Source organism: Centroberyx gerrardi, chromosome 4, assembly GCF_048128805.1.
Source record: "Centroberyx gerrardi isolate f3 chromosome 4, fCenGer3.hap1.cur.20231027, whole genome shotgun sequence".
Lineage (NCBI taxonomy): Eukaryota > Metazoa > Chordata > Actinopteri > Beryciformes > Berycidae > Centroberyx > Centroberyx gerrardi.
Window position 1 is genome coordinate 35,242,799 of NC_136000.1, and position 26,267 is coordinate 35,269,065.

General features: G+C 39.4%; 1 long non-coding RNA gene across 2 annotated transcripts; it reads right to left on the reverse strand.

Annotated features, from left to right (window-relative positions):
- Positions 1-366: 366 nt before the first annotated feature.
- Positions 367-3,272, reverse strand: LOC144538536 (uncharacterized). 2 transcript variants are annotated; one of them, XR_013504327.1, is made up of 5 exons: positions 3,225-3,272; positions 1,783-1,888; positions 1,432-1,498; positions 772-881; positions 367-481 (listed from the first exon to the last, which is right to left on the reverse strand). It is a non-coding gene; the product is annotated as an uncharacterized LOC144538536 (long non-coding RNA). The 2 variants fall into 2 exon arrangements; XR_013504326.1 differs by having other exon boundaries at positions 373-501.
- Between the last annotated feature and the right edge of the window lie 22,995 nt (positions 3,273-26,267).

The window sequence follows — 26,267 nt, forward strand, 5'->3', positions numbered from 1 at the left end:
CTGGAGGATGAAGTGGAGGGCCATGTTTACTGCATCGTCTACAGACCTGTTGGCTCTGTAGGTGAACTGCAGGGGGTCCAGGAGTGGGTCAGTGATGTGTTTGAGGAGTGACAGCACAAGGCGCTCAAATGACTTCATCACCACAGACATCAGGGCGAGGGGTCTGTAGTTGTGAAGTCCTGTGGTCCTTGTTTTTTTGGGGACGGGGATGATGGTGGAGGTCTTGAAGCAGGCTGGTATGTGGCATGTCTCCAGTGAGGTGTTGAAAATGTCTGTGAACACCGGAGACAGCTGATCAGCACAGTGCTTCAGGGTGGATGGAGAGACAGGAATCAGGTGGATCATGACGTGGTCAGAGTATTTTCTTATTTACTAGTAATAATAAAATGCAATATACACAGAATAAAAACAAAAGGTTGAAGTAGGTGATTTCAGTGGGGAGGATGTCTGATGTAATGAAGTACATCTGTGTTACAGTGGTCTGGTGTTGAATGTGTTCTTCTGAAATGAAAGGAAATATGTGTTAGTAACTAGAATAAATACAGAAAGTTCTACACTACCTTGTACACACTGAAAAAAAAGAAATACATAGTAGAAATCTTTCATGAATTTACCCACACAGTCACCATCATGTACAATACAATTCATAATAATGAAGATACAAGCTTGGACATTAATGTAAACCTGTGTGCACTTCAATAGATAGAGACACCCCATATGAAACAAGAAATTGTAACACTAGGCTTTACCAGTGACTTTTATAACCTTTACCTCAATGTGTTGTTGTTTTTGTATGCTGCTTGTCAGTGGAGCTGCTGCTGTTCTCTGTGTGGTCTTTACTGTTGTCATCTTTTAGTTTATCTGTATCAGCTGTCCTGTGCCTGAAAATAATGAGATAACACACTGCAGAGTCAGTTCTATCACAGAACCCTCATAGGCACCATCATGCATTGTACAATGTATAATAATGAAAATGTAAGCATGCGTATCAATGTAAAACTGTGTGCACTTAGATGAGGAGACCACATATCACAAAATGTACTGTGAGCAGTCTAAGCTTTTATGGTTCTGTGTTGGTGATTGTACAGTACACCATTGAAATAGTAGATGGCAGCTGCGTTCTTTGTTGGAAGTAATAACGGGAAATGTCATAGTGTTTACATTGTGTAAAGCTTGAGTTGTGGAATATTTCTCACTATGAATATAGTTACATGTGGTAGTCTTTCTAATTTGGGGATGAAGTGTTTTACAGATGTATATATTTGCATCACTCCACAGATTGTCTCTCAGCCAGTGGATACAGGTAGGAGGAAATATGAAGCAGGCCAATGATTGTCGTTCTGGGCATGCGTCACTTTATGTGTAGCTGAATTTTTGAAGAGGTGTATGTAAGATCATTTTCCCATGACCAGTGACATGTTGAATCTTTACCTCAATGTGTTCTTGTTTTGGTGTGCTGCTTCCTCACTGGGCTTTATCTGTATCCACTGTACCGCGCCTGAAAATAATCAGAGAACATCAGTAGTTCCATTAGTCCTAGTTGTTTTATCTAAAAATTAGTTTGTTTGTTGTTTATGTTGTGATAACATAGTTTATGGGAAATTGTGGAAATGGTGAAAACATGATTGGTTGTACAACATAGTAAAGAGAAAAATAGCAAAAGTTAGCATTAGACATTGTCTTCCCATCTGCACATTGGTATTTCTTTCCAGGAGGAAATGTACATTAGTAATGGTGACAAAAACATCTACGTAAGGGTTTAGCAGTGCTATTTTTCATAACCTTTATCGCAATGTTTGCTTGTTTGGGTATGCTGTTTCCTCAGTGGAGCTGTTGCCATTGTGGTGTTCACTGTGGTCTTTGCTGTCCTTTAACAGCTGTGCTGTGTCTGAAAAAAATTAGAGCAGATCAGTAGCTTCATTAGTCCGAACACTTTTACATTGTCATTAGTGAAATGTTTTTCTGGGCATGTGGCGGTAACATATTTTAACACATGAAACACACTGCATACTCACTTCTTTACCCACACACTCACCATCATGCACACTACAATCCATAATAATGAAGATATAAGCATGTACATCAATGTAAACCTGTGTGCAGTTGAATAAAGACACCCCAAGTGACATACTATATTGGGACACTAGGCTTTATCAGTAAAAGTCATAGCGTTTACCTGAATGTCTTCATGTTTTGGTGGGGTGCTTCCTTTGCTTCCTCACTGGAGCTGCCGCTGTCCTGTGTGGTGTTATAACATCTTGTAACACAAAATACACTGCAGACTCACTTATTTACCCACACAGTCACCATCATGCATAGTACAGTTCATTATAAAGAAGATATAAGCATACACATCAATGTAAACTTGTTTGTACTTAAATAGATACAAAAACCCCATATGACAAAATATATTGCGACACTAGGCTTTACCAGCGAAATTCATAACCTTTACCTCAATGTGTGCATGTTTTGGTGCACTGCTTCTTCACTGGAGCTGCTGCTGTCCTCTGTGTGGTCTTCACCATTGTTGTCCTCTTCCTTTATCTGTATCCACCGTCCTGTGTCTGAACATAATCAGTGAACATCAGTAGCTCCATTAGTTGTAGTCCTTTTATATTGACATTGGTGAAATGTTTCCCTGTCTATGTGGTGATAACATATTTTATGGGAAATTGCAGAAATAGCGAAAACATTATTTTGCACCATACTAAAGAGAAAAACTGCAACATTTAGCATTAGATGTTTTCCCATCTGCACATATCCATGGCTATACAGAAGGAAATGCACATTAGTAATGACAACAAGTGTAGCTGTCCTATTTTTCATAACCTTTATCTTAATGTTTGCTTACTTTGGCGCGTTGTTTCCTCACTGGAGCTGCTGCCGTCGTCGTCATGGTGTTCAATGTGGTGTTCACCTTGCTTTAACAGCTGTCTGAAAAAAATCAGAGTACATCAGTAGCTACATTAGTCCTAATCCTTTGACATCTTTATTAGTGAAATGTTTCTCTGGGCATGTGGTGATAACATATTTTAACACAAAATACACTGCAGACTCACTTATTTAGCCACATAGTCACCATCATGCAGAGTATAGTTCATACTAAAGAAGATGTAAGCATGCACATCAACGTAAACTTGTTTGCACTTACATAGATACAGAAACCCCACATGACAAAATATACTGCGACACTAGAATTTACCAGTGAAATTCATATCCTTTACTTCAATGTCTTCATGTTTTGGTGCACTGCTTCCTCTGCTTGCTCACTGCTTCCTCATCTGTATCAGCTGTCCTGCGTCTGAAAATAGTCAGAGAACATCAGCAGCTGAATTAGTCCCAGTCCTTCTTTTATACCGACATTAGTGAAATGTTTCCCTTGGTATGTGGTGACAATGTATTGTATGGGTAATTGTCAAAATAGCAAAAACATTAGTTTACAATAAAATATAATGAAGTGAAAAAATGCAACACTTATCATTAGACAATGTTTTTCCATCTGTACACTGCCATGATGCTTCTTGGTAAGCATGGTGTGGTGGCTGAAGTCTTTCTGCAGCTGTACAGAAGGAAATGCACATTAGTAATGAGAGCAAAAACAGGAAATTGTATTAAGTACATTGTACACTCTCTCAACTCGCAAACATGTAAACTGCACCGCACACCTTCCTTTATTTAACCACATTCATTATTATGTGTACTAGAATGCATAATATATACTGCAAGTATGTCCGTACACACAGCACATGACTAAATATGACACTGGCTAAGACACACTGGATGCAACAGTAGTCTTTACTAGTCATATTATTCATAGCCTTTACCTCAGTGTCTACTTGTTTTGGTGTGCTGCTTCTTCACTGGAGCTAATGTCAGCGGCAATGTGGTGTTCACTGTGGTCTTCATCTTCGTTTAACAGCTGTGCTGTGTCTGAAAAAAATCAGAACATAAGCAGCTGTATTAGTGCTAATTCTTCACTTATATCTACATTCATGACATTTTTTGGGGGTATGTGGTGATGACAAATTGTATGAGAAATTGTCAAAGTAGTGCAAATGTTATTTTATAACAAAATAAAAGGAAGAGAAAAAATGAACACTTAGCTTGAGATTTGTTTTTTTCCTGTCTGCACGCCGCCATGATGCTTCTTGGTAAGCATGGTGTGGTGACTACACTTTCTGTGGCTATACTAAAGGACACATATGTTAGTAATGGCAACAAAAACAGGAAACTGTATACATTATAATATACATAAATTCTTCAACATACAAATTATATTGCAAAAACTCTGTTCCACACATTAATCTTCATGTACACTATAATCCATCGTATTGATGATTTACTCATGCAATTACCTGTCAACATTTGTGCACTTAGCAGTCCTATTCATAATGTTTTACCTCAATGTCTTCTTTTGTTTTGGTGTGCTGTTTCATCACTGGAGCTGCTGCGTACTTTTTGTGTACTTTATGTTGCTTGATCTCATGTAGGCAGTGTGCCCCCTACACACTGCCATGATACTGATTGATAAGCAAGTTAATCTTGAAAAGAGCTGTAGTATAATTAATGACAAAGGAAGTCTGTCCAGCCAATATATAACACCCGCTGTACACTCAACATCCCCAACATGAGTGAATAATTTGTGATCTCACTCTCGATTTACACAACAATAAGCTAAAGGGACGGCTGACACTGCTGGCTTGAGACAGCCCGCTCAGCAGTTCAGAAACCGAACACCTAGAAGCAAATCATTGTACCAAGAGCGGAGAACAGTGCATCACTCCTCACTGAGTGACATGTCTGTACTATCATATGATCCTTGACTCTTGTCTTGATCATAAGATAGGATAAAGGTTTAATAGAAAAAAAAAAAAGTATGAACATTAATCAACAATAATAATGCAAAAGTCTACTGGAGCCTAAACAGATCATTGTGCCAGTATGAGCCCGCTGTACCCTGAACATCCCCAACATGAGTGAATAATTTGTGATCTCACTCTCGATTTACACAACAATAAGCTAAAGGGACGGCTGACACTGCTGGCTTGAGACAGCCCGCTCAGCAGTGCAGAAACCGAACACCTAGAAGCAAATCATTGTAACAAGAGCGGAGAACAGTGCATCACTCCTCACTGAGTGACATGTCTGTACTATCATATGATCCTTGACTCTTGTCTTGATCATAAGATAGGATAAAGGTTTAACAGAAAAAAAAAAAGAGCATAAACATGAATGCACAATAATAATGCAAAAGACTACTGGAGCCTAAACAGATCATTGTGCCAGTATGAGCCCGCTGTACCCTGAACATCCCCAACATGAGTGAATAATTTGTGATCTCACTCTCGATTTAAACAACAATAAGCTAAAGGGACGGCTGACACTGCTGGCTTGAGACAGCCCGCTCAGCAGTGCAGAAACCGAACACCTAGAAGCAAATCATTGTACCAAGAGCTGAGAACAGTGCATCACTCCTCACTGAGTGACATGTCTGTACTATCATATGATCCTTGACTCTTGTCTTGATCATAAGATAGGATAAAGGTTTAACAGAAAAAAAAAAGAGTATGAACATTAATCAACAATAATAATGCAAAAGTCTACTGGAGCCTAAACAGATCATTGTGCCAGTATGAGCCCGCTGTACTCTGAACATCCCCAACATGAGTGAATAATTTGTGATCTCACTCTCGATTTACACAACAATAAGCTAAAGGGACGGCTGACACTGCTGGCTTGAGACAGCCCGCTCAGCAGTGCAGAAACCGAACACCTAGAAGCAAATCATTGTACCAAGAGCTGAGAACAGTGCATCACTCCTCACTGAGTGACATGTCTGTACTATCATATGATCCTTGACTCTTGTCTTGATCATAAGATAGGATAAAGGTTTAACAGAAAAAAAAAGAAGAGCATAAACATGAATGCACAATAATAATGCAAAAGACTACTGGAGCCTAAACTGATCATTGTGCCGGTATAAGCCCGCTGTACTCTGAACATCCCCAACATGAGTGACTAATTTGTGATCTCACTCTCGATTTACACAACAATAAGCTAAAGGGACGGCTGACACTGCTGGCTTGAGACAGCCCGCTCAGCAGTTCAGAAACCGAACACCTAGAAGCAAATTATTGTAACAAGAGCGGAGAACAGTGCATCACTCCTCACTGAGTGACATGTCTGTACTATCATATGATCCTTGACTCTTGTCTTGATCATAAGATAGGATAAAGGTTTAACAGAAAAAAAAAAAGAGTATGAACATTAATCAACAATAATAATGCAAAAGTCTACTGGAGCCTAAACAGATCATTGTGCCAGTATGAGCCCGCTGTACTCTGAACATCCCCAACATGAGTGAATAATTTGTGATCTCACTCTCTAAGATAGGATAAAGGTTTAACAGAAAAAAAAAAAGAGTATGAACATTAATCAACAATAATAATGCAAAAGTCTACTGGAGCCTAAACAGATCATTGTGCCAGTATGAGCCCGCTGTACTCTGAACATCCCCAACATGAGTGAATAATTTGTGATCTCACTCTCGATTTAAACAACAATAAGCTAAAGGGACGGCTGACACTGCTGGCTTGAGACAGCCCGCTCAGCAGTGCAGAAACCGAACACCTAGAAGCAAATCATTGTACCAAGAGCTGAGAACAGTGCATCACTCCTCACTGAGTGACATGTCTGTACTATCATATGATCCTTGACTCTTGTCTTGATCATAAGATAGGATAAAGGTTTAACAAAAAAAAAAAAAGAGCATAAACATGAATGCACAATAATAATGCAAAAGACTACTGGAGCCTAAACTGATCATTGTGCCGGTATGAGCTCGCTGTACTCTGAACATCCCCAACATGAGTGAATAATTTGTGATCTCACTCTTGATTTACACAACAATAAGCTAAAGGGACGGCTGACACTGCTGGCTTGAGACAGCCCGCTCAGCAGTTCAGAAACCGAACACCTAGAAGCAAATTATTGTAACAAGAGCGGAGAACAGTGCATCACTCCTCACTGAGTGACATGTCTGTACTATCATATGATCCTTGACTCTTGTCTTGATCATAAGATAGGATAAAGGTTTAACAGAAAAAAAGAGTATAAACAGTAATGAACAATAATAATGCAGAAGTCTACTGGAGCCTAAACAGATCATTGTGCCAGTATGAGCCCGCTGTACCCTGAACATCCCCAACATGAGTGAATAATTTGTGATCTCACTCTCGATTTAAACAACAATAAGCTAAAGGGACGGCTGACACTGCTGGCTTGAGACAGCCCGCTCAGCAGTTCAGAAACCGAACACCTACAAGCAAATCATTGTACCAAGAGCTGAGAACAGTGCATTGTTCCTCATCCTGGGCCATCACATGGTTAAAACGCAGTAAACAGGATTGTGATAGCTGTAATATGTTTGCAGTACACCTGACTGGAGGCAGAGTTGTGGTTGAGAGATGTACATGTGATCGAGGAGTGTGTGTTTTTCAGTGGTTGCAGCTCTGATGAGTTGTGCATATCCTCTTGCGTGAAACAGCTGGAATATGGGTGTATTTCCACTGGATGAGAGATCCTCGTTAAAATCACCACAGACAATGATTGGATGGTGATCCATAATTTCCAAAGAATCCAAAAGACTTTGCAGGTTTCGTAGGAAATTTCCAACACTGTAACATGGGGGTCTGTAGACAGCAGCAATCAGTGCTCTGATTGGGGCCTCAATCTTGATGACTACAAACTCTAGGTCCGTCACATTTTGTATGTACTGCTTGGCCTGGGCTTGAATATGGCTTTTACAGTAGATAGCGACTCCACCTCCGTCTTTGCATGCAATGTCAGGATAGTTTGTGTAAGACAGGTGTCTGTTGCGTGTAAACATGTTGTAACCTTCCAACTGGAGGTTTGTAGAAACAAATGAGCCAGACAGCTTGGTTTCCGTTACACATAAAACATCTGCAAGTGTCAACTCATGATGCCGTTTGATGTCTTCAATGTGAGACGGTAGTCCTTGGGTGTTGTGGTGAATGATTTTGAATGTTTGGACTTGGTTTGTGACCTGTACATGTTCCAAAAGTGGCATTATACTGCTGAATGATGCTCTTTTCATGTTTTCCAGTGAAGTTGTGATGTTAGGATCAGCATATATTTTATTTTCATCGATGTCTGTCATATACAGTCCATGAAGTGACGTTGTTCTGCTTAGTGCAACATAGGCCATTCCTGGTTCAAATACACGTTTCAAGGAGACCACAGCAGACTGCAGTGTCATACCTTGAACTTTGTGGGCTGTACACGCGAAGGCCAACTTCATGGGGAACTGCCTGCGAACCACTCCTTTTTTGCTCATTCTTTCCTCTGTTCTCTCAATGTACACCAAGTTGTGTGGTCCATCCTGTGTCTTGTTGCGGTGTTTCTGACCTGCACTTGAATTGTCCAGCTGAAGTCCAAGCAGCTTTACTGCGTTTGTTCCACTTTGTGTCTCAGTCACAATCTTGGCTATCTTTCCAAATGCACCGTTCACTAGGCCGTCTTCTACATCTATATTTCGAATCAGCATGACACAAACTCCCTCTGCGGCTTGTATAGTGTCGGGTAAATCTCCTTTTTGACCTTTGATGGGTGTAGTCTGTTTCGCCATCTGTCCTGTTCGTGGGTCTTTTTTGTAGTCGTCAGCATCAATGTTTATGATGTTGGTATGGAGGGCAAATACTGTTGCAGTATTGTGTTGGTCTACTTCTTTGTTTGTTGCAAATATGTGCAGTACATCAGGTGGGCAGTCTTTGATGTCAGTTACAGCCCGTGCAAGCAAAGCTTTGTCACTCTCACTCAAAGGCTCTTTCTTTTGCTTCACTCGTATTCTGTTCAAGAGCTCTGCAAAAGCAAGATCATCTTTCTGTCGCATGATCTCTGTCAGGGTGATCATCTGGAAGTGGTCTTGCCACAGGTCAAGTACGTCCTCCTCATACACGCAAAGTGGTTTGGCTTTACCGAGGGGTGGCAGCTGGTAAAAGTCTCCTACTGCTAGTACCGACATCCCTCCGAAAGGTTTCTTGTTGCCTTTGATCTGCTGAAATCTCCAGTTGACATAAGCAAACAGGTTCTTCGAAACCATGGACACTTCATCGATGATTAGAATCTCTGCATTTGATAATGTCGCTCTCAGTTCATCCAGTGCATTTCCAAGTCCTTGGTAAGGTGGCTTCAAAGTTAATGGCAGTTTTAAAACAGAATGCAGCGTTTTTCCTGAGATGTTGAAAGCCGCAGTGCCAGTAAAGGCAGTCAGTAGCACTGTGGGCGTAGACATGTCTGCTTCCTGATGTAATCTGGGGAGTTGTTGCAGTATCTTTGTTGCCTCCATATGTATGCATTTGATGAGATGGGATTTGCCACAGCCAGCACCTCCAGAAACAAAATAAAAGAACTGTTTGGGATTCTGGCCCCACACACGCTTGTAGCACCAGTCACAGACAGTGTAGAATATGGATGCTTGTACTTGGTTTAGAGTTTGATACAACTTTTGCATAGCAGCAAGGGTTATCTGGGGTACCTCTATTGCTGGTATGACTCCACCTTTCTCTCGAGGAAGAGTGCTGTACTCTGGAACGTCATCTTGTTCATTGTCTTGTTGGGGATGTATCTGTTCCTGCTCTTCGATGCACTCCAAACGAACTAGTTCAACTTCAGGTGCAAAAGCTGTCCATGCATTCTCAAATGGCCCATTCTGTTGAAATTCATCAATTGCTCTGTCAACTTCTGAGCTGTGTTGTTCGTAGTCTTTTCTGTTTCTTCTGACTATCATATGTACTGACTGGATGCAATTTGTTCCTGGGAGTTCAACAAAGGCATTTTGGTAAAATTCCTTATATGTTGGGTATCTCTGGTTTTTTAGCTGTGAGTCTGAGCGGTTTGGGAGATACAGTTTTAGCAATCTTCCATAAAACTTTTCGGGATGCTTTTGTTGTGAGAAGCGGGTATATCTGATGATTGCTGGCTTTCTTCGAGTTCTTTTCTGAATGTATCCCATGTCATTTAGTAGCCGCACGACATTCTTCCCTTGTCTTTGTTGGCCATAGACAATCCTGTATTTTGAAGCATATTCTGCCAGACACATGTTTTCAAACTCTGGCGTTTCAGGTCTTGCTCTGTATTTGTCTGATAATCCTGACATCCACACATCTTCAGAATCTGGCATTTTGTTCTGTAAGGCACTTAGGGGGAGACTCATTTTTAGTGCATTGTCATCTGTTTGTATGAATACAACAGTGCGTGAACACATCTTCATTGGCAAGCTGCATGTTCTTGCCACAGACTCTTGAGCACTGACCTGTCTGTGCTTAGAGTAAGCCTGCATTATTTGCTTCATTTCCTCTCTTTCATTTACATCTGTTGCACGCATATCCTTAAGTATTGTTTTAAGGTACTCACTCATCTCATGCTCTGGCTTGGATATGTAAGACAACATGTACATGACACAACTGTGGTGGTCAAGAATGTATTGAATGTCCATGTTTGCATTCCATGCTCTTAGCAAATCTGGATTGTATCCGTTCACCCAACATTCCTTTGGATCGCGCTTCATGATAATGACACTTGAGTTACATACTCCTGCAGCGCATCTCATGTAGTCCTCGCGACTCAAATTGCATTTCAACAGTACGTCTGTCACGTTATCCAAAGAGGCGCTTGGGTCATTGAGCAAATCCCACACTGGTTTGAGCTTCATCTTGGCTTCCGCTGTTGACTTTGGAAGATCATTGTCATTTGATTGTGACTCTGTGGCATCTGCGTTGCTTTTAGCTGTTTTTTCAGGGGGCTGTGGGTGGGTTATAATGGTCTTTGACATGGGTAGTTTGGGGAATCCAAATCTACACAATACGCGGCCTTTCTTGCATGACTTGGAATGATTTTTGCTGTGAACTTGAACCTCAGTGACAATTGTGTGGAGCTCAGGGTCTTTGCTGGGGTCAGGCATTTGGCATGTTATGTAACGGTCAACAAAGTCACACACTTTCTCATCAGGGTCCTCTTCAAACACAGGGGCATCTTTTATCCAAGCCAGTAAATGAATATGCGGGCTTCCTCTGGCCTGATACTCCACTCGGTAAAAGTAATCATCTACTTTACCAATGGGCTGGGCCGGTGACATGAGCAGATCTCTCAGTAGTGCGTCAACACGTTTTTCAAACATGCGCATGACAGTGACAGGGTTGCTTCGCAGTATTTCACATTTTGCAGCCCAGTCAAGCTCTGAAAAGTCCACCTGTTCACCTTGTTGAGCCTTTATTGCTGTTATGATCTCAGGCCATCTCATTTCAGCTGCACTAAATGTACAGAAGAAGGTAGGCTTCCCCAGCTGTCTGATCATGGCAAACAGATCATTCAGTGTTTTTTGCCAGTAAGCTGGAGTCCCTCTCAGTGGTTGCATGAACCGTGTTGCATCTCTGTTGTATATCAGTCTCTCAACCTCATGCTTATCCTGTAGCATGCTGTTGGAAATGGGACGTCCATCTCTGGTGGTGGGTTTTCCTTTCCGCAACTGGATAGACATGCTATTTCTAGCCATGTGTATTTCTGTTACAAACTGGGCAAAGAAGAGGTAACTCTGGTCCCGTGCAAAACGAGAATCCACAGAGAAAAGCCTTGCATTGAAGTACATGCTTGGGGATAGTTTTATTTTTCTTTCTTCATCGAGTGTATTCTGTCCATTGGGGAACTGAACAGGGAATGACATTGCTTCAAGTTTTGGGATTGAGAAAAAGCCAACAGGTCGGTTTCCTTGGGCGGGTGCAATACTGAATATTCCCTCACCGTATGATAAAGTTTCCTGTCCTATGTCAGCGGGCTGCATGCATGTGTCTAGGGTAAGACCAGGTCTAAGCTCATCCCTGTCTTCCTCTGCATTGCTTCTTGCTCCTCCGTTTCCTCTGGCTGTTCATCAGGATTATTTTCATCGTCAAATGTGGCATTGTCATTTATTGTTACATCTTTGTATTCTGGATGTATCTCTTTCAGTTGTGATAAGCCTGCTAGCACATTTGTCATATTCACTGTCTGGAAGTATTGATGTCCTTTGTAATTTAGGTGTCGTTTTAGCTTCACCTTCAAGAGCTGGGATTCACTGCTAGGTCTTGGCAGACAATTCACTGTTGCCTCCACCTCAGATGGCACACACACAACAGCACCATGTATAGCTCTTTGTTGTCCTTTGGGCAATGCAACAATTTTTGCAAATGGCAGGATTTTTGCTAGAAGCTGTCTTTCAAGCACATTCAAGTCACACAATTCTGGGGGGATGGGTGACAGCTCTAATTTATTTTCCACCGCTATGGATGGCATATGTCCTGTCTTCAGATGGTTATCACAAGTATGGCAAATCCATTCTTCTCTTCTCTCTGGGGGAACTGTACATGTTTCTGGACCTGAGCATTCAGTGTCACAAATATGAACATATTTTCTTGTCAAGCAAGCAGCTACCACATGAGGATTTTTAATGTACTTTGTTCGGTTACAAGATAGAACTTGATTAGGGAACAGGGTTCTGTGACAGACAGTGCAGATATGGGTGGGGCCGTGTTGAGTTTGTGAATGGAACACAGATATGGCAGTTTGCATCAAACGGTTGTCTGTGGGCTGCTTTTGATCATTAAGCTGCAGTATTTGCTGGGGGTTAAAGTAGAATTGTTTGTATTTTCTTTTTATTTTCAATGCACACTGCATCTTATTAAGGATGTGATATGCAGCGTTGCTGACACATTTGTTCCTCTTGTTTAGGGTACAGCGTTGTATATGATGCAATCTGAAAGTTGGATCATTTTGATACCTAGTCTGAATAGTTTGTTTTTGTTTCAGTCTGTACTCCTGGTCACATGCATACCTTGATGTAATGTATGTTTTCTGCTTTTGTTTGAAATCAGGATCTGTGTTGTATCTCCTCATCATGTATCCCTTCTGTCTCTTTTGGAAATCAGGATCTCTATTGTATCTCCTGATCATGTATGCCTTCCGTCTTTTTTTGAAATCAGGATCTCTGTTATATCTCCTGTTCGTGTATGCCTTCTTTTGTTTTTGGAAATCAGGATCCATGTGATAACGAGTTTTGGTGTATACTCTCTTCATCATTTTGAATCCAAGATAATCTGCATAATGCTTTCTGACTGATAATTTTTTTTTAAATCGGTAGTCAGAGTCATGTACATACCTGTACATAGCAATTTTTTTTGACCGAAACTGTGAACAACTGGCATATTTGTTTTTCTCAAATTGCCGTTTTTTTTCTTTTCTTAGTTCATGAGAGGCAGCTGCATCTTTATATTCTGCACATTGCTTTTTCATGTTCCTTTCCATGCGCTTTGCTTCTTTTCTTTGCCGTTGTTTATTTAATTTGCTCATCTTTCTGGATTGTCCTTTGTTTTGTGGGTTTTGGGCTCCTACACTTATTTGCATTTGTGGTACAGTTGAAATCTGTTGTGAGATTGGCTCATGAGTTGACTGTCCAGAATGTTGGCTGGGTTGGGGCTCTACACTTGTCTCTGCTTGTGGTACAGTTGAACTCTCTTGTGAGATCTGCAGATGAGTTGACTGTCCAGAATGTTGGCTGGGTTGGGGCTCTACACTTGTCTCTGCTTGTGGTACAGTTGAACTCTCTTGTGAGATCTGCAGATGAGTTGACTGTCCAGAATGTTGGCTGGGTTGGGGCTCTACACTTGTCTCTGCTTGTGGTACAGTTGAACTCTCTTGTGAGATCTGCAGATGAGTTGACTGTCCAGAATGTTGGCTGGGTTGGGGCTCCATTTGAAATGACACAGGCATGAAGTCATATTGGGTTTTATCACCACGATGTTGGAACAACATGTGTATCTTGTTAATCATGTCACTCAGGTGTGTGAAAGTCAACATCACAGCAGTTCCATGACCAGTAGGGTGGGGCAGTCCATTGGGAGTCCTTGAGTGAGAGTCAAAGAAGCCGTACCGTCCAGAGCTGTCCCTAAACACAGCAATGCACTCAGGAGGTACAATGAGTAATGCGTGGCTGACAGTTGTTGAGAGACACTGAAGTCTGTTGGAAAGATTCAGCCACCAACTCTGCATGCCATCACTAGGTGTGGCTCTCAGGTATCCCATCACCACTGGAGACTTGAGTACACTGTATGTAGTTTGGTGTGTTGCAACACTCAGTGGCAGTTCTTCCATGCTCAAGTGGTTGCTTTGAAATGTCTTCTCTATAAGAAGGTTTGTCTTAACACAGGTGTACAAAGAATCACCCTCCTGTAGTATTTTGTCAAGGTCAGGCTTCTTCAATTGTGCTCCTTCATTGTGGTAGGCCAGAAATGTCAGAGCTACACATGTGCACTGATGATTTCTTGAGAAGGGATCATATCTGACATCATTTTGACAATGAGATGCCTGCACAGATGTAATCCTGGGTGTGATGACAGCTTTTGCATGTCCTGTGCCAGAAACCTGAACTACAGGTTTACTGTTGCGTGGCTCTTGAATCTGTGACTCTTCATCTGTCTGATCAGGTAGCTGAATAAAATATTAAATAATGGTGTGACACCATTATTATTTGTGCAAATGCGTTATGTTTATAGTATTGAGCACAATTATACAATATCTTTCTTTTTGATGGGCAACTAGGGGTGTCCCCGACTAAGATTTTTCCTAATTGACTAAGATTCATCAAACAAACCAGTCTACCAGTGGTATAATAACTGTTTTTTTTTTCAACTAGGCATTTTCATTTTGAAATGTCAGTGTTTATTTTTCAATGCTGCACTTTGTAAATTAAAGCTGCAATCAATGCAGTGCATGGTCAAACTTAGCAATGACATGGAGGAGACATCTGAACACCCAAATGTCTGTAATGAAAGTAATTGTGGTCCCATCTTTCTAAAAAGGTTTTCAAATACCAGATTGTACAGTAGTACAAAAGGGCAGTGTCTGAGTTTTTTTTTTAAATGCTATGTTAAACAGCCAAAGGGCACAGGGGATGGTCATCCATTGCCGTAAATTCAATGATAATCCTCTCTTGTTTTCTTTCTTTTTTTTTCTTTTTTAACTGCATCCTCTAATGTTTGCTGCCTCAGTATATTCTTGTTGTGAGCTAGCATATTGTGTGGGATCTTGCTGTATTCCATCAAATAGTGTTTGTTCAAATACCCAATTAAGTGAGTAGTATTGTAATTAGCTTTGCTGCTGTCACCCTTCCAAACACAACAGTGTAATTATCTGTTTGACTGCCTTTGCTTTGCAGTTGAAATTAATTGTAAGTAAAATGCTTGTTTACAGCAAATACTTTTTACGGTAATTTGAATTAATCAAGTGGGTAATTTAGGAATTTATTTGGATGATTTCACTATGATCAGTGCAGTCGATATGGCGTCTGTTGCTTGATCCATTGAATTGTTGATTTTTCGGGGACAGCCCCTAGAAGCAACTAACATGTGACTGGTGCAGACAACACCTTTATACTTTTATACCAAATACAGTGGTGTTACATTCTAAATAAGGAAGGTACATGATGCCAAAGTGCATGTGGGGGGGCATTCTGTGTGAAAAATAGTAGCTTTAAATAGAATTGTATTACAATCAGTGACATGCGATCTTAACATGTTCAGATACATGCAGCAACCAAGGCTGAGAGAGAGTAAACATCTCATCACACATGATCACTCGAGTCTGAGTGAAATGGTATTAGGGAGTTATAATTTGTTATTAATCTTTGAAGTTTCCATTGTTTCAGTCTATAAACCATGTGCTTGACTTACTGTAAGTTAAATCCACATTAGATGCAACACCACTGTACAATTTTGCCAACAGTAATTGATTGGGGAATTGTAGTGAAATTGTAGCAGAATCCATGTTTCAATCAAAGGTTTGAAAATATTAACAGCAGTAACGAAAGGATGTAAGATTGAAGAATATTTTGCAAACAGCCATTTAAAAGAAAAGTAACTTCACACATTATGTTATGATGAGCAGCCAAATAAGATATAACCCTGGGTGTCAAGCCATATCTCCAGTGTAACTGCTGCCACTGGACTTTCAAGTATTTTGTGATAATGACATGTTAGCAAAGATGTAACTGAGTGTGCTGCAAATGTTGTGTCTTACACTATATGAAAACTCACGTACCTGTTTGATCGGTGCATGCACAGCTGGTGTGCTCATCTTACACCAGCGCTCTGTTGGCCCCTGAGGTCTCTGGCCTTCAGGTATCTGATGACAAATGACAACATTTTTATATCATTTTTGCAAAGTGTTTGCTCTTTAAGCAGACATTAACAGACAAAGGCGCAAATATATCTTCATTAGAAGTGGCTAAGACTGTCAAATGCAGAAGGATACACACTTTTGAATTGTTGATTTTTCGGGGACAGCCCTAGAAGCAACTACAATGTGAGTGGTGCAGATAACAAATCTATACTTTTATACCAAATACAGTGGTAATACATTCTAAATAGAGCAGGTACATGATGCTAAAATGCATGTGGGGGGCAATCTATGTTAAAATCTAAGAAATGCATTACCGATCACACATTGAGTCTGAGTGAAATGGTATTAGACAATCTCATTATTCTTCTTGTAAGTTTTCATTGTTTCAGTCTCTAAACCATATGGTTGAGTTAGTGTAAATTAAATCCACATTACATGCAACATCACTGTACAATTGAGCATTTGCTAAATAGTGATTGATTGGGGAATTGTCATAAAAATTGTAGTAGAATTGTCATAAAAATTGTAGTAGAATCTATGTTTCACTCACATTTTAAAAGAATTTGAAAGAAATGTAACTTCACACATTATGTGATGATGAGCAGCCAACAAATATATAACCCTGGCTGTCCAGCCATATCTTTGGTGTTATAATTTGCTGCCACTGCGCTTTGTGGTAATGAAGAGTTAGCAAAGATATAACTGAGTGTGCTGCAAATATGCTGTGTCTGTACACTGTAAAACAATGTATGTACCTGTTTGACTGGCGCGTGTACAGTTGGCCCGTCCATCTTACGCCGGCGCTTTGCTGCCCCTTGATCCGTCTGGCCTTCAGGTATCTGATGACAAATAGTAACATTTTCATGTCATTTTTTCAAAGTGTTTGCTCTTTAAAGGTCCTATATCGTGTAAAACAGGACTCCCCTTACCCCTTGATTATAAAGGAGTTGGATGTGCTATCTAAACATGGTGAAAACAGAGGGGTCATTAATATTAAAGAGCCTTAAAGACACAGCAGCAGAAACAGCCTGTTCTTGGAAAAGCTTAGAGAGATGCTGCAAAATGAACTTGTAAAAATGGATTGAGAGTGTTTTTGGTACATGACCCCACACAAACAGCTTTTAATAGACCTCAAGACATAAAGTAAAACACTGGAAAGTGTAGAATATGGGACCTTTAAGCAGACATTAGCAGACAAAGGTGCAAATATATCTTGGATATTATTGTCAAATGCAGAAGAAGGATACACAATTCTTCACAATGTACCTCTTTGCTGGTTCCGGGCAGACTGGTCTGTGGATCTGCCAGGTCCATCTTTGTCCAGCGGGTTTTTGCAGCCTGGGATCTCTTGCTTTTCCTTGGCATCTTCAAAACTGTCAAACAATGTTGTAATTATTAAGCAATTCTTGCAAAATTGTGGCCTATCAAAAGTCTGCTAATGAAATGTAATATAATATATGTAAAATATTGAAAACTGAAGCGTGAAGTTGTTCTCTCTGGTAGATGGTAAACACAGGGATCCTGCAAAAAGAAACAGCAATTTAAAGAACGACCATTACTTTTTACTCAGCAGATTAACAATGACCTTAACTGCAAGCCACTGTATCTGTAATGACAATTTACCATATTGCATGAAGATAGAATGACACAGTAATGTGAGAGGTCAAAGACCCTGTGACACACTCACCAAGACAAGAAGTTCCAACACTAGAAAAGCTGTCTCCTGAGCTGCGTTATCAGGTGACCCTGCAATGTAATAATGAAATACAGCTGTGAAAAAGAGAACACTTCATGGGGACATACAAAACTCCATTTATTCAAGGTGGAGTGGTTGGGGGATTGTCTAAATGATTAGTCAAGTAGTCAGCCTCAAGAATGGCTATATCTAAATGGCGTTGTAATGTAGATAGCCTTAAGAATACGTTTCTGGGTTATCTTGTTGATGAAAACAAGAACTGTGTATTTTTTAAGAAGAATGCTTATCAATTTCTCCTTAAATTAATTAAGAAAAGGGCAAAGTGAAATGTAAAAGATCTTTATGGTCTATTTCTTCCTTTCTTTTTTTGTTGAATATGGACCTGCAGCCTTCATCTAGTTTACAATTTGTACGTGACATATTTTAGATTAATCATGAAGGTTTAATAGGGCATGTTTAAAACAGCTTTTCCCAACCTTTATGAAATTGGTGGGATTCGGCAACTATGACATCATCTGAAAAAACATATACACATAAACTATAGCACGCAGTGCTGAATGCCATTGTGCACAGGTTCAAAATATAGATTTAAGTTTAATTGGGTTATATAAAATTTGGTAGATTACTTATTATTTATAGTATTTATGATTTAATCAATCAGCCTGGTCAAGTAGTTGGCTGTTGACACTACTTGACTGGTCAACTATTGTGGCTAATCTTTACAACTTGCACAAATTTTTTCTTTTGCTCAATAACTTTCAAATGGATGTTTATTTTCACACTTCTGACCTGGAGCCTATTCCCAGATACGAGTTAAATTACATGCACAAGTGGGTCAAAAATGACCTGTATGAATTTACTATTGAATTGAATGGGAATATTTACTGTGCAGTACACTTCCAATGTCAAATGTGTCACCACTCACAGCATTTGCATCGCTTTTTTTTTTTATGCCAGAAAATATGTAAAACATATTTTTTCATAATTTACCATTATATGAAAGATCATCTGTCTATTATATTAGTGTAATTCATAGGTAGCCAGTTTTACAGTTGTAGCTGTTGTAGATATGATGACAATACTGAATAGCTTGATGTGCATAACATACGGATAGACTGTTAATGTGATATTTGTAGTATATATGGCAGCTAACCTAAAGTACACAATTTGTTAGGGAGCCAAAATAGTTGGTTGCTTCATGGGTTGCAAGTCTCGTAGATTACATTTACAGGAAATTCCCTGTAAATAAGATTGACTTGCTGAAAGGAATCTAGTTTATTTGGTAATCTGGCTTTATGGAATAGTACTCTGACTGCTGATGTGTAGATTCACAATGTCAGCATCACTGGAATGATGCAACATTTGCCATAGTGCCATGACAGTGTCCAAAATGTTTGTAGAAACATAGAACTTACTGAGACACCAAAATGCAAATCAGACGATAAGTAGTCTCCTGGATTCCCTTAGCAGGTGCGACCCTGCAAAGTAGTAAAAACATAAAGCACAAAATTACAGACAGCTGTAAGTTTAGCTTTGTGTACACTTGACATGTATTTTTGTTCAGTTACATGCAAAATGACATTTCTAATTTGAAACTTTTGACCTGGCTAATAATGTGTGGATTTGAAAATAGTGCACCAACAATTTCCAATTTCATGGCTGGTTTTCTCCAAACCAGCTTTACTGCTGCAGCATTGGAACATTTGTTTAACAAAGAAACAAGCTACTGAGCCTCACAGACATATAGTGATAGCAGCTAAATGGCACTTGATGGAACTCATACCACAATTCCATTTTAAAATGTTATTTTCATCCTTATGAGCACAGGTCTTGAAAGAAGGTATTCAGTCACTCACCTGAAAAGTACTGGTGAAGATCAAACTGCTAACCTAATATGTAATAATATCTATCCTAATCTAATAACCTGTAATCTAATCTAATGCAATAAACTAACCCTAACCCTAACCTTAAATATAAACTAAACTAATATAATCTAAACTACTCAAAACTAATACTATAGTATAAACCTAATCTATGAATTGCAAAATGAATATATAAAAGATTGAAGTAATTGGTCTCTCTGGTAGATGGTAAACACAGGGAGCCTGAAAAAAGAAACAGTAATTAATAAGAGCATCTTTACTTTCAGTACACAAAAACACACAATCATTTGTACGTCATAGTGCAAGTTAATGAAACTGTAATGACAACATGGCAAAGTCATGTTAACTATCCTGTGGCACACTAACCAAGATGTAAAAGTGCAGCACTGTGAATGTGCAACTTGTCTTCTGGACCCCTTATCAGGTGTGACCCTGCAAATAATAGTGAAATACAACTATTCATTAGAGAGGACTTCATTATTAAGGTAATAAAATATTCACAAAACTGTATTTTACATTTAAAGTCACAGAAAAAGAATTAAATGTGTAAGTTAATGTTTGAATGAATATAATAGCAGCTGCAAACATAGTATACTATTTGCTTACATTTATTTTGGACAAAGACACTGCAGTCAGACAGCTGACGTGGCAAACATGGCCAACCAGAAGAGCATTTTTTTTTTGAGTGATGAGGATAGAAGTTTTTAGATTGATAGGGACTTTACATTACAGTTATTGCATACATTGTCAGTGTGAGTCAGTGGGATTTCAAGGCTGGATCTTTGCAGTGTTGTTTCAATTGCTATAACAGCTGACCTACCAATTATCCAACACAGGGCCAAATACCCACCAAACTGAACTGTAACATTTTGTGTAATGCCATGAGAGGCTGCAAAATGTGTTTTGAAATATGGAGGTGGCTTACCTGAAAAGGACTGCAGAAGTGGTGTAGGACTGGAACAGTAGTCTAACAACAAAGAAACAAAGTACTCAGCCTCACAGACACAAAATGATAGCAGCTACACACAAATTGTGTAACAGACTGCATAATGTCATTTTAATAGGGGTGTAATGGTTCATCAAAATTATGTTTGTCAGGTCAGGTCATTTGTGTGTGATAATCCCTCTACTATCATGTCTTTCATTTAAAACCTGGCAGTTGTAACGTTAAAGCATCTGCTGCAAAGCAACATAGACGTCATCTGCAACTGATTGAGCTGTCGCACCCTAGTCAATTAAAGGTGTAGCCGAACTGAGGCCCTGTACCAAATTAATATGTAGCCATTACACCCGTTTTAAAATGCCATTTTTATGAGCACAACGTTTGTCAGGTGACTCACCTGAGAAGGATCAGTGAAGAGGCGCAAGCTGTATCGTCAATCTATGAATACAGAGATAAACTGCTGAACACTGTATACACAAAACAGCCGTTAAAACTATGTAGCGATGCATAACCAGAACAGTTAAGTGAGCAGATTATTACATCATATAGTAGGATATACAATTTTCCAGAGCTGGTATTTTGTCAACATAGCTCTATCTGGTACAAATTGCCAGGTTTATAGGTTGAACACACAGACAAACACAAAAATCGCCACACAATGACGCACAGCATCAATCAGTTCTCTCTCTCTCTCTCAAACACACACGTTACCATGCAAAAGTAGAAAAATAAGATCATCTACTATGAAAATTTGCACATTACTTCATTCCTGACATGCATTTACGCAATGTCAAATGCCAAAATCTACATGTTCCCCTCACCATTACGCAATGCCAAATGCGCAACGTGCATGTCCCGTTTACCATCAGCACACATTGCCAATTGCTAAATACGCAACACAACACAACACAGTAAATATGTAAAAGGCACAGCCCAGCAAAGTCAGTGGACGCTCACGACGCCCAACGTACCCGACGCACACACACATCGCCTGTTTGGTTAAAACAAACATTACGCAACATTCAAAACAATTTAGTAAATCCTCCCAGTTATGTCTCATGTCACTTAAATCAACCCACGTAGTGCATTTTTATTATTATTATTATTATTATTTTCTATTTATCTATTTTTCCATTCCAGGACACTGAGGCTACCAGAGTCTCCCGGCTAATCCGCGAGGGTTGGCAACCCTACCCTAATCAGATTAAATTTATAGTAATTTAACTAGGCCTAACTCACACTTGAGGAGAAAATTGTGTCCTAGCTCTCAATACAAAAACAGAGAAATTGTGGAATTAATGTAGCCTTGTTAGGGAGACAACCATACCGAGACTGCACCTTTGCTCAGACAACGTTTTCTAACTACCACACATATTCAATTCCATTTCTTGTACCACATGAAGGAAAGTATTATTATCCTAATCCAAATACTAAAACGAATTCATACAATTTACCTCTTAGCTCTTGACCCGATTTGAAAAATATCATATCATGTCACTCACCTGAGAAGGACGCTGTTACCGTCAGACAAGCTGTAAGGCAACTGTTTGAATTCAAGCGGGACAGACGCAATCAACCACAGTCTCGCGATGCTAGATCCAAGTCAGCCACTCAAATCGCGCATTTAGTTTGCTTTTGAAATCCTTGTGGAGTTTGACCCAACCATAGCTGCTCTGCTCCCCCTCCGCCCCCTACAGGACTGCTATGCTTACTGCTGCGGCTGCCACTTGCCACCAAATCAAGCGAAAGCTGGCTTTGTGCACAATAACTAAATATTCTAAAATCCTTCATTTAAAACACGATCTTAAATGTTGAGCATGTAACTGTTCGTCTACTAAGAAAAACAAGAGCAATCCCTATAAAATGCATCACCCAGCAGCACCCTAATCAAGCACTGATAATAAGTGTTGCTTATACAATCTGCATCCTACTACTCATGGTAAGACATTGCTTATTTCTAAAAAAACCCCAAAAAAAAAACAGTTTACATTTTACTTTCTTGGTCAGTTCATTGACATGGGTTTAAAAGACAATTTTTCAGCCAGTTGCGTTCAAAGGCACTGGGATACTTTTCTCATCACTCCACAACAACATGTTTGGTATCGAACGAAAGGACAGATTCCCAGCTTTCCAAGGAACTTAAACACATCACAAAGACGGCAGCTGAGGCTGACAGAAAGCCCATGTGGGGAACTCATGGTCTCTGTCGCCATCTGCTGGCTGTGTCGAAGCACTGACATGAATGAGCTCGACCATTTCATTTGTATAGCCTAGTAAGCTCATGCTACTGTTGCTTGCTAGTTAGCTTCAGCTACTGCGTGCTAACGTACCTGCCGATCTCCGCAGCGCGATTCCATCTGTCTCAAATGCATCAAGCCAGCCGGTAAACGGCCCCTCTGTCACAAATTATGCATCAAGCCAGCCGGTCAAAAACTCCGCAGTAGACTTTTAATATACAGAATAAAAGTCCAAATACATCCATACTGATCTGATTCTACCTTAGCTTCAGTTAGCTTCAGCTACCGTGCGGAGAAACAAGATGGCGGACAAAACGAAACTTAAATAGGACAAAACGAAAGTTACATTTCTGGCTCTGTGATCCTATAATTGAGTCCACATGGTTCTCATCATTTTACAATGAGTGTGTATTGCGTCTAAAATGGCATTTAATCCTTAATATCTCAAAAACCTTATGATGCATCTCTTAGAAAAGTAATAGCACACGATTCCTCAATGAGCCGCACGTTTTGATGTCTCACATGTGTATGTACTGTAAAAACTGTAGGAGGAGAAGCGTGCCAAACTTTTGTCCGGAGGAAGAAGAAAAATAAGAACTAGAAAGGTGCATTTTCTGGAGAAAATGCGTGTGATTGCTGAGCGTGCAAACGGTTGCTCGTGACAGCCCATAGTAACGAATACCTAGCATATGTGGTGTGTGTAGGCACGTGTGGGCGTGGGTGTGTCCGTGTGCGTGTTTCTTAACATGACTGACCGTGGATCGTCTGTTTAAATTGAAACGGCTGAACCAAAGTATATGTGTATGTAATGTTAAAACTGTGGGAAATGTGGCAGTTTAAAACACTTCTGTGAAGGAGCTGTAATGAGTGTCAAAGTGATAAGTAATAATGTTAGAAATGTACTAAAATTTCATAATAGTAACAAGTACAAAAGTAAGAGAATATGTAGGAAGGCTTATGTGTAAAAGGTGGAAGGAGATAGTAGGAAGACTATTTTGTAAAATCTGAAAGGAATAAGGAGTATGAATAGCAGGTATGAAGAGTAGGTATATATTCAGTAGAAAAAAACAGAAAGTAAGAAAGTGGCAAGTATGAAAATATGTAAAAGACATGTTAAAATGGAGAAGAGTGAAAAAAGGACAAGTGGAGAAGAGCTGCATGTGTAAGAGAGCAGCAGTGGAACAGAAAGTAGTGTGACAGAGTGGAGCCCTAGTGTTGAACAAACGTTAATAACTCAAAAACTATACATCATATTGTTTATATATTTACATTGTGAGTGAGAGCAGAAGTAGCTGAAGAGTTTAATATATAACATATGTATGTAATGTTAAAGTTGTGGAAGTGATTGAAGGTTAAAGACAAAATCTGTTCAAAAAAGGCACACAAGGAAAAGCACTGGTGTCGAACAAACATCCATATCTCAAAAACTACAAATCCCATCACTTAGATATTTACATTGTGATACACGGAAGAAGTATGTGAAGAGTTTGATATATAATATAATTATGTAGTGTGAAAATTGTGGGAGGTACTACAGTTTAAATACTGCAAGTGTAAAAAGAAAAATCTGTTTAAAGTAGTCAAAAAACTGTAAAGCAGTAGTGTTGAACAAACGTCCCTAACTCAAAAACTACAAGTGCTATCACTTAGATATTTACATTGTGAGTGACAGAAGAAATAGCCAAAGACTTTGATGTAAAATATATGTCTGTAGTGTAAAAATTGTGGGAATTGTGACAGTTTTGAAAAGTGTACAAGACAAGGCTGTTCAAAGGAGAGAAAAGTACTGTAAAACAGTTTTGCACTAGTGTTGAACAAACATCCCTAACTCAAAAAGTATAAAAGCTATGAGTTAGATATTTTTACATTGTGAGTGTCAGAAGAAGTAGCTGAACAGTTTGATATCTAATATGTGGATGTAGTGTGAAAGTTGTGGGAGTCATGACCGTTTAAGAAAATTGAATATTTAGTGAAAATCACAGCCTCTACAGTCTGTAGAGTCTGCTAGAGTGTGTGATGACATCACGCACTCTAGCATTTGAACAGTCCTCCCATAGACTTACATTGTAAAACAGAAAAATAGAAAAAAGTAGAATATTTTAAAAAGTAGAAATCAGATTGCTTATAAAAATACAAGCACGCATCTCCTAAAGAAGCTGAACAGTGGAAAGTTTGAACGGAGTCTCTAGGTGAAAGTATGTGGAAAGAGTTAGGTGCCGAAGAAATGTACGGTGGGGAATATTATCTGCAATACTAGAAAGGTGCATTTTCTGGAGAAAATGCGTGTGATTGCTGAGCGTGCAAACTGTGGCATATGTGGTGTGTGTAGGCACGTGTGGGCGTGGGTGTGTCCGTGTGCGTGTTTCTTAACATGACTGACCGTGTATTGTCTGTTCAAATTAAAACGGCTGAACAAAAGTATATGTGTATGTAATGTTAAAACTGTGGGAAATGTGGCAGTTTAAAACACTTCTTTGAAGGAGCTGTAATGAGTGTCCAAGTGATAAGTAATGATGTTAGAAATGTACTAAAATGTAAAAATAGTGAGAAGAAAAGGGTGAGCAAATGTGTAAAAGACACGTTAAAATGGAGAAGAGTGAAAAAATGAGAAGTGTGTGTGTCCAACAACGTGAGTGAGAGAAATGCTGGAAGGTACTAGTAGTATGAAAAGTAGGAAGAGTAAGAAGGCAGTGACAAGTAGTAATGTTAGAAATGTAATAAAATGTAATAATACTAACAAGTAAAAAGGTATGAAAATATGTAAAAGACATGTTAAAATGGAGAAGAGTGAAAAAAGGACAAGTGGAGAAGAGCTGCATGTGTAAGAGAGCAGCAGTGGAACAGAAAGTAGTGTGACAGAGTGGAGCCCTAGTGTCGAACAAACGTTAATAACTCAAAAACTATACATCATATTGCTTATATATTTACATTGTGAGTGAGAGCAGAAGTAGCTGAAGAGTTTAATATATAACATATGTATGTAATGTTAAAGTTGTGGAAGTGATTGAAGGTTAAAAGACAAAATCTGTTCAAAAAAGGCACACAAGGAAAAGCACTGGTGTCGAACAAACATCCATATCTCAAAAACTACAAATCCCATCACTTAGATATTTACATTGTGATACACAGAAGAAGTATGTGAAGAGTTTGATATATAATATAAGTATGTAGTGTGAAAATTGTGGGAGGTACTACAGTTTAAATACTGCAAGTGTAAAAAGAAAAATCTGTTTAAAGTAGTCAAAATACTGTAAAGCAGTAGTGTTGAACAAACGTCCCTAACT